We start from the raw sequence: 10499 nt of genomic DNA on the forward strand, positions 1-10499 counted from the left end.
AGACCAATTTTAAAAAATGCACAAGTTTTCTCACTGACATACTAGAAACGTGCCACTACAGTCCAAAAATTAAAACTTAGTTAAGTCAGACAGGTTAAATAAAGGGTATTATTGTCAATTTATAAAATAAGGTGAAAATAAAAGATATATGAATTGACAATGATACCCTTCATTTAACCTATCTGACTTAATTGTGTTTTAATTTTTGAACTTAAGTGGCACATTTTCAGTATGTCAGAGAGGAAACTGATACATTTTTGAAAATTAACATGAAATGATAAAAGTGAACAAAACACATAAACGAAAATGACAGTAACTCATTCTAAAATATCCTTCTAGTGTTTTGCATAATCTTATTGAATTTAAGGGTGTTGGTGAGGTACTTTAAGTTAATTCACTGGCAACAAATTCTTAAGGTTAAGAAAAATGAAATATATGGGCGTTTATATTTAACTACGCCACCCAAAAATTCGTTTGATGATATATACATAAATGTATTATATTATAAAGTACTAGGTTAGTTCCCCGTGTGTTACACGGGTTGAACAATTTAAATTATATAATAAATATTCTTGTAAACGTAAATCAAAGACGGAGACATTTATATATTTTTGATAAATAATGAAACTAATAATAATAGTAAAAAAATCTCATACATGTGTACAGAGGCATTTCTGAGAATTCATGTACCCTGTTTGAACTCGAAAAAATATCTTCTTCCTTAATGTTTTATTATTATTAATTAATTTTAAAATAAAATGGGTATTTGGCTCACTAAAGCTAATGCCAATGGGCTAACTTACAAACAATAAAAATTCGAAAAAATATGTTCTTCCGTAATGTTTTATTATTATTATTATTATTATTATTATTATTATTATTATTATTATTTAATTTTAAAATCAAATGGTTATTTGGCTCACTAAAGCTAATGTCAATGGGCTAACTTCCAAACAATAAAAATTGTTTTGTAAATGAGTCTATCTTTGAGTGGGTATAGGTATACTATTTAAAAAAATTAACATATATATTAGATTTTTTTTATAAAAAACACGTGCCCCTCGATATCACGGACCCTATGCGGTGGTTAGGGGCGATGCTTTGAAGTGGCCGGAAGGGGCGCCCAACCCCCCGAACTTTTCGGCCAGTAATGTTATATTTGTAGTTTTCGCATAGAAATTTTTGGGTATATATGTTTTCGACCCCCCGGTTCTATAGAATTTTTTGGGTATATACGTTTTCGCCCACCCCCCCCCCCCCCGGTAAAAAATTTCAAGCTTCGCCACTGGCTGTGGTCCTCCCCGCACACCCTTATCACCGCCCATGCATGTGTATACTCATTTAATTAATCGATATACATTTGATGATATCCTGTATTTTTTTATTCAATTAACATTTTTCTATTTAGTATTATTATCTACAATTATTAAAGTTTTTCTAAATATATATATAGAGTACGGATGTTACTGAAATTTTGAAGAATAATTTTTAATTTTGACACATATATTCAAGCTTATAATTATATAATGTAGTCATGAATTTTAATAAAATCCAAAAAAGCGTGAAACTCTTTTTAAATTTTATAATTATCAGATAAACATTGTTCTGTTTAATATTATCTGCAATTATTAAAACATTTTTCTATTTAATATTATCTACAAATTAGAAGATAAATTATTAGAAAATAAATATGAAAGAAATGCGGGAAAACTCAAAAATAGGTGCCTTCAATTAATGACACGTGTCACACATTGGTTTACTTTATTATATGTATAGATATATACATGCCTTAAAACATCGCACTTAGAATTGTAGAAATTTGCTTACATTTTATTGTTTTATTATCATTTCTTAATTCTTTATACGTATTTATATCATTATTCTTTGTACGCAATTATTCATATGCATACTTGTAAAATATGTCAACCTACTTCTTGTAAATAAATAAAAAAAAAAAACACAGAAATTTTCTAAATGGTCTATTAAATATTATTTTTAATCATTTTCATTTTACAAACGCCACAATAAGGGCATGTTTGGGTAAGCTTTTTGAAACAACTTATTGACTTATTGGCTTTTTGAAAAGTCATAAGCTCTAAAATGATGTTTGGCAAAGAGGGTGTATGTGAGGGGGAAAAGTCAATAAGTCAATAAGTCACAAAATCCTGACTTTTTCAAGAAGCCAATAAGTCAATAAGTTGTTTCAATAAGCTTACCCAAACATGCCCTAAGACAATTTAACAAACAAAAAAGGTATAACCAAACAAAGACCATAAGTATCGTCACAAATACTATTCCTTAACATTAGGTTGTTGGCATTTCGCATTCTATAACAATTATATAACAAGTCTCTTGAGTCCAGAGAATAGTGTTATTTTATGGCGGCCGATTGATAATTATTCAAAAACAATGTACCACCAACAAGGGTGCATGATAGAAGGGGCTGAGGGGGCGCCCGACCCTCCGAACTTTTCGCTTAGTAGTGTCCGGTATGTAGTTTTTGTATAGAATTTTTTAGGTATATACATTTTCGACCCCCGGTTTTATAATTTTTTTAGGTATATACGTTTTCGACCCCCCGATGGTTGCTTATCGCTTCAAGCATTATCGATGGTTGCTTATCATCACCCCTCATGTATTGACCACACCATTCGCGTGGACAATTCTTCCAAGGCCGGTGGGTACAATCTATGCTCCCTAACATCCCGGGAAAACCATGTCGTTGTTCATTTGCGGCAATATATAAGATGTACGCCATTGTAAATCGGCATGCGAATATATTCTTTCCTAACTCGACAAATATCAAAATAGATGATGAAACAATGGTTAACCTGGCAGGGTTAACACACTGGTCTCGTCAAGAAGGGTTAATCCCTTCCTCTCGGAGATCGCTGGCTGGGTCACCGGTGGATGATCTCCTGCACAAGGAAACAAGCCGTGACTCGTAACAAGGAGGATGGGGTGGGGGGTGCTCCTTGTTACCACTCTCCGGCGTGAGAATCAGTAGTTTGCTTGGGAAGCAAAGCAAGATTATAGTAGTAGTTAGAGAGTTGTGAAGAGAGATACCTCAAACCTGGTTTGGGGTCGGTATTTATAGCCGAGGAGTGAAGGAGGAGATTGATGGACGGGCTGACGACGAGCTGCACCGTTGCAGGTGTGTCAGTCTCGCCGGCCGTGGGGGTTACGCCACGTCAGCCCATTGCTTTAATAGCTCTGACAGGGGACTGTCGCCGGCACCACTTGCCTCGTGGTGTCAGCCACTTGCCTGGCGTGTCAGCCCACTTGCTGGATATGCAGGGTGCGGTGCGAGCCGCATCGCTGCATGCGGTAACGTCTGAAGTTACCGCGTCTCCTACTTGTGATCAAGAAATACGCGAGGTGCGGTGTTGGCCGCATCATCGTATGTGGAGACTATTTGCTCGCTTCCCTTGTCGTGACGAAAATGGCCATATGATGCGGTGCCAGCCGCATCGATATGTTCATCTTCTTTCGTACTTGGGTCAAGCTATTCATCTTCGAACCGAATGGGTTCGAAGGATGTGACCGCATGGGTGCGGTTCGCTTACTGGTAGGGGTTTGTTTGATACGGGTAATGGTCGTTTTGGGACCATACCCCTTCAAGTCCCCCCAGTCTAGTGTTGCTCCCTTGTGCAAGTTGCACGTGGGAGGAGTACTGGACTTATGGTGTAGGAAGGTAGTGTGGCAGTCTGGAGAAAATTTTAGGCCAGATCAACCTGGTGATCTGGTAAAAAATCCGGCTATGCCTCTTCCGTACCGGTGAAGGGGTTTCGCTTGATGCGAAATTCTCAGCCGTTGCATGTCGTCAGGTGGGTTGCCACCTGTTGTTGTGTTGAAGGCCTGTTAGGGACCTTCATAGTAATGCTGCACAAACTTCGAACCAACCTCTTGGATGGTGGTTCGAAGGTTTGCACATGTTTCGAACCTCTTGGAGGTGGTTTCTTCTTCGAACCATTTGCCAGAATGGTGCACGAAGAAGAAAAGAAAAACTTGTAAACCAACCTTTGCGGTCAGGTTTGAAGGTTTTGGATGTTGTGTTAGAACTTTGCTCAAGTTCTATGTTCAGCATCCTATGATGAGATGACCATCCCTTTTTTGTTGGGTGTTCGTGTTCATCTTGATAGCTCTCAAGTAACCGTACGTTCTTTGCGGTTACTTCGTTGCGTCATTGTTGGCCGTGTTTGGTCGAACAATGTGGATCTAGACTATGGGTAAATAAACATGGTCATAGGCAAGGGGGTGCCCATCGTTGTTTATTCCATGCGGTCCATTGGTAGGTAAACAAAGTCGTAAGCAGACTTGTTACCGCGGTCCGTTGGCAGGTAAACAAAGTCATAGGCAGACTTGTTACCGCTGTTCGGACACTTGCTGCTTGATAAGTGCTTGTTTAGAGCACGTATCTGCGTTCTTTCTGGAGCCACTTACCTTCACGCTCCAATACCGAGTTCACAACGAGGTAGCCTCGTTCGGTGATGTGGAGTGAGCTTTGCGTTTCCGTAGCAACCACTCTGCGGAAGCTATGGTTATGTCTGTAGCTCTTCATGGGTGTCTGCGATGTTGCAGTCCCATATTCGCTCAAAGTGTGCTTGTTGCACGGATGTAACTCTTGAAGGTTCAGGAGTCAGGGCTGCTGATGTGCGGGCGCGTAGATTCCGTTCCTTCTTTCTTCTGAAGAAGTTGTTCATGCACCCTCTGTGGTTGTGAACCGGACAGGAGGGATTTGAAGCTTGAAGAAAAGGAAGGCAATGCGCTTTGCCTGTTCCTGAGATGCGGTTCAGTCCAAAGAACAACACTGGTTCTGAGCATCTGACACATCTGAATGGGTTCATGTGTGTCACTTCCGCATATTTCACGTGTGCTCGTGAGTGATGCGGAAAAGGTAATATATCCCTTTATATCATAGATAGATATATTTCTACCTATTTTTAGGGTATATAAAAAAACGCAGATAGAAATATATCCCTTTATAGGTAGAAATATATCTATCTATGATATAAAGGGATATATTACCTTTTCCGCATCACTCACGAGCACACGTGAAATATGCGGAAGTGACACACATGAACCCATTCAGATGTGTCAGATGCTCAGAACCAGTGTTGTTCTTTGGACTGAACCGCATCTCAGGAACAGGCAAAGCGCATTGCCTTCCTTTTCTTCAAGCTTCAAATCCCTCCTGTCCGGTTCACAACCACAGAGGGTGCATGAACAACTTCTTCAGAAGAAAGAAGGAACGGAATCTACGCGCCCGCACATCAGCAGCCCTGACTCCTGAACCTTCAAGAGTTACATCCGTGCAACAAGCACACTTTGAGCGAATATGGGACTGCAACATCGCAGACACCCATGAAGAGCTACAGACATAACCATAGCTTCCGCAGAGTGGTTGCTACGGAAACGCAAAGCTCACTCCACATCACCGAACGAGGCTACCTCGTTGTAAACTCGGTATTGGAGCGTGAAGGTAAGTGGCTCCAGAAAGAACGCAGATACGTGCTCTAAACAAGCACTTATCAAGCAGCAAGTGTCCGAACAGCGGTAACAAGTCTGCCTATGACTTTGTTTACCTGCCAACGGACCGCGGTAACAAGTCTGCTTACGACTTTGTTTACCTACCAATGGACCGCATGGAATAAACAACGATGGGCACCCCCTTGCCTATGACCATGTTTATTTACCCATAGTCTAGATCCACATTGTTCGACCAAACACGGCCAACAATGACGCAACGAAGTAACCGCAAAGAACGTACGGTTACTTGAGAGCTATCAAGATGAACACGAACACCCAACAAAAAAGGGATGGTCATCTCATCATAGGATGCTGAACATAGAACTTGAGCAAAGTTCTAACACAACATCCAAAACCTTCAAACCTGACCGCAAAGGTTGGTTTACAAGTTTTTCTTTTCTTCTTCGTGCACCATTCTGGCAAATGGTTCGAAGAAGAAACCACCTCCAAGAGGTTCGAAACATGTGCAAACCTTCGAACCACCATCCAAGAGGTTGGTTCGAAGTTTGTGCAGCATTACTATGAAGGTCCCTAACAGGCCTTCAACACAACAACAGGTGGCAACCCACCTGACGACATGCAACGGCTGAGAATTTCGCATCAAGCGAAACCCCTTCACCGGTACGGAAGAGGCATAGCCGGATTTTTTACCAGATCACCAGGTTGATCTGGCCTAAAATTTTCTCCAGACTGCCACACTACCTTCCTACACCATAAGTCCAGTACTCCTCCCACGTGCAACTTGCACAAGGGAGCAACACTAGACTGGGGGGACTTGAAGGGGTATGGTCCCAAAACGACCATTACCCGTATCAAACAAACCCCTACCAGTAAGCGAACCGCACCCATGCGGTCACATCCTTCGAACCCATTCGGTTCGAAGATGAATAGCTTGACCCAAGTACGAAAGAAGATGAACATATCGATGCGGCTGGCACCGCATCATATGGCCATTTTCGTCACGACAAGGGAAGCGAGCAAATAGTCTCCACATACGATGATGCGGCCAACACCGCACCTCGCGTATTTCTTGATCACAAGTAGGAGACGCGGTAACTTCAGACGTTACCGCATGCAGCGATGCGGCTCGCACCGCACCCTGCATATCCAGCAAGTGGGCTGACACGCCAGGCAAGTGGCTGACACCACGAGGCAAGTGGTGCCGGCGACAGTCCCCTGTCAGAGCTATTAAAGCAATGGGCTGACGTGGCGTAACCCCCACGGCCGGCGAGACTGACACACCTGCAACGGTGCAGCTCGTCGTCAGCCCATCCATCAATCTCCTCCTTCACTCCTCGGCTATAAATACCGACCCCAAACCAGGTTTGAGGTATCTCTCTTCACAACTCTCTAACTACTACTATAATCTTGCTTTGCTTCCCAAGCAAACTACTGATTCTCACGCCGGAGAGTGGTAACAAGGAGCACCCCCCACCCCATCCTCCTTGTTACGAGTCACGGCTTGTTTCCTTGTGCAGGAGATCATCCACCGGTGACCCAGCCAGCGATCTCCGAGAGGAAGGGATTAACCCTTCTTGACGAGACCAGTGTGTTAACCCTGCCAGGTTAACCATTGTTTCATCATTAATGATGAAACAATGGTTAACCTGGCAGGGTTAACACACTGGTCTCGTCAAGAAGGGTTAATCCCTTCCTCTCGGAGATCGCTGGCTGGGTCACCGGTGGATGATCTCCTGCACAAGGAAACAAGCCGTGACTCGTAACAAGGAGGATGGGGTGGGGGGTGCTCCTTGTTACCACTCTCCGGCGTGAGAATCAGTAGTTTGCTTGGGAAGCAAAGCAAGATTATAGTAGTAGTTAGAGAGTTGTGAAGAGAGATACCTCAAACCTGGTTTGGGGTCGGTATTTATAGCCGAGGAGTGAAGGAGGAGATTGATGGATGGGCTGACGACGAGCTGCACCGTTGCAGGTGTGTCAGTCTCGCCGGCCGTGGGGGTTACGCCACGTCAGCCCATTGCTTTAATAGCTCTGACAGGGGACTGTCGCCGGCACCACTTGCCTCGTGGTGTCAGCCACTTGCCTGGCGTGTCAGCCCACTTGCTGGATATGCAGGGTGCGGTGCGAGCCGCATCGCTGCATGCGGTAACGTCTGAAGTTACCGCGTCTCCTACTTGTGATCAAGAAATACGCGAGGTGCGGTGTTGGCCGCATCATCGTATGTGGAGACTATTTGCTCGCTTCCCTTGTCGTGACGAAAATGGCCATATGATGCGGTGCCAGCCGCATCGATATGTTCATCTTCTTTCGTACTTGGGTCAAGCTATTCATCTTCGAACCGAATGGGTTCGAAGGATGTGACCGCATGGGTGCGGTTCGCTTACTGGTAGGGGTTTGTTTGATACGGGTAATGGTCGTTTTGGGACCATACCCCTTCAAGTCCCCCCAGTCTAGTGTTGCTCCCTTGTGCAAGTTGCACGTGGGAGGAGTACTGGACTTATGGTGTAGGAAGGTAGTGTGGCAGTCTGGAGAAAATTTTAGGCCAGATCAACCTGGTGATCTGGTAAAAAATCCGGCTATGCCTCTTCCGTACCGGTGAAGGGGTTTCGCTTGATGCGAAATTCTCAGCCGTTGCATGTCGTCAGGTGGGTTGCCACCTGTTGTTGTGTTGAAGGCCTGTTAGGGACCTTCATAGTAATGCTGCACAAACTTCGAACCAACCTCTTGGATGGTGGTTCGAAGGTTTGCACATGTTTCGAACCTCTTGGAGGTGGTTTCTTCTTCGAACCATTTGCCAGAATGGTGCACGAAGAAGAAAAGAAAAACTTGTAAACCAACCTTTGCGGTCAGGTTTGAAGGTTTTGGATGTTGTGTTAGAACTTTGCTCAAGTTCTATGTTCAGCATCCTATGATGAGATGACCATCCCTTTTTTGTTGGGTGTTCGTGTTCATCTTGATAGCTCTCAAGTAACCGTACGTTCTTTGCGGTTACTTCGTTGCGTCATTGTTGGCCGTGTTTGGTCGAACAATGTGGATCTAGACTATGGGTAAATAAACATGGTCATAGGCAAGGGGGTGCCCATCGTTGTTTATTCCATGCGGTCCATTGGTAGGTAAACAAAGTCGTAAGCAGACTTGTTACCGCGGTCCGTTGGCAGGTAAACAAAGTCATAGGCAGACTTGTTACCGCTGTTCGGACACTTGCTGCTTGATAAGTGCTTGTTTAGAGCACGTATCTGCGTTCTTTCTGGAGCCACTTACCTTCACGCTCCAATACCGAGTTTACAACGAGGTAGCCTCGTTCGGTGATGTGGAGTGAGCTTTGCGTTTCCGTAGCAACCACTCTGCGGAAGCTATGGTTATGTCTGTAGCTCTTCATGGGTGTCTGCGATGTTGCAGTCCCATATTCGCTCAAAGTGTGCTTGTTGCACGGATGTAACTCTTGAAGGTTCAGGAGTCAGGGCTGCTGATGTGCGGGCGCGTAGATTCCGTTCCTTCTTTCTTCTGAAGAAGTTGTTCATGCACCCTCTGTGGTTGTGAACCGGACAGGAGGGATTTGAAGCTTGAAGAAAAGGAAGGCAATGCGCTTTGCCTGTTCCTGAGATGCGGTTCAGTCCAAAGAACAACACTGGTTCTGAGCATCTGACACATCTGAATGGGTTCATGTGTGTCACTTCCGCATATTTCACGTGTGCTCGTGAGTGATGCGGAAAAGGTAATATATCCCTTTATATCATAGATAGATATATTTCTACCTATTTTTTAGGGTATATAAAAAAATAGGTAATATGGGATATAAAGGGATATATCTATGATGAAACAATGGTTAACCTGGCAGGGTTAACACACTGGTCTCGTCAAGAAGGGTTAATCCCTTCCTCTCGGAGATCGCTGGCTGGGTCACCGGTGGATGATCTCCTGCACAAGGAAACAAGCCGTGACTCGTAACAAGGAGGATGGGGTGGGGGGTGCTCCTTGTTACCACTCTCCGGCGTGAGAATCAGTAGTTTGCTTGGGAAGCAAAGCAAGATTATAGTAGTAGTTAGAGAGTTGTGAAGAGAGATACCTCAAACCTGGTTTGGGGTCGGTATTTATAGCCGAGGAGTGAAGGAGGAGATTGATGGATGGGCTGACGACGAGCTGCACCGTTGCAGGTGTGTCAGTCTCGCCGGCCGTGGGGGTTACGCCACGTCAGCCCATTGCTTTAATAGCTCTGACAGGGGACTGTCGCCGGCACCACTTGCCTCGTGGTGTCAGCCACTTGCCTGGCGTGTCAGCCCACTTGCTGGATATGCAGGGTGCGGTGCGAGCCGCATCGCTGCATGCGGTAACGTCTGAAGTTACCGCGTCTCCTACTTGTGATCAAGAAATACGCGAGGTGCGGTGTTGGCCGCATCATCGTATGTGGAGACTATTTGCTCGCTTCCCTTGTCGTGACGAAAATGGCCATATGATGCGGTGCCAGCCGCATCGATATGTTCATCTTCTTTCGTACTTGGGTCAAGCTATTCATCTTCGAACCGAATGGGTTCGAAGGATGTGACCGCATGGGTGCGGTTCGCTTACTGGTAGGGGTTTGTTTGATACGGGTAATGGTCGTTTTGGGACCATACCCCTTCAAGTCCCCCCAGTCTAGTGTTGCTCCCTTGTGCAAGTTGCACGTGGGAGGAGTACTGGACTTATGGTGTAGGAAGGTAGTGTGGCAGTCTGGAGAAAATTTTAGGCCAGATCAACCTGGTGATCTGGTAAAAAATCCGGCTATTCCTCTTCCGTACCGGTGAAGGGGTTTCGCTTGATGCGAAATTCTCAGCCGTTGCATGTCGTCAGGTGGGTTGCCACCTGTTGTTGTGTTGAAGGCCTGTTAGGGACCTTCATAGTAATGCTGCACAAACTTCGAACCAACCTCTTGGATGGTGGTTCGAAGGTTTGCACATGTTTCGAACCTCTTGGAGGTGGTTTCTTCTTCGAACCATTTGCCAGAATGGTGCACGAGGAAGAAAAGAAAAACTTGT

Source organism: Helianthus annuus, chromosome 3 (assembly GCF_002127325.2).
Source record: "Helianthus annuus cultivar XRQ/B chromosome 3, HanXRQr2.0-SUNRISE, whole genome shotgun sequence".
NCBI classification, from domain to species: Eukaryota; Viridiplantae; Streptophyta; class Magnoliopsida; order Asterales; family Asteraceae; genus Helianthus; species Helianthus annuus.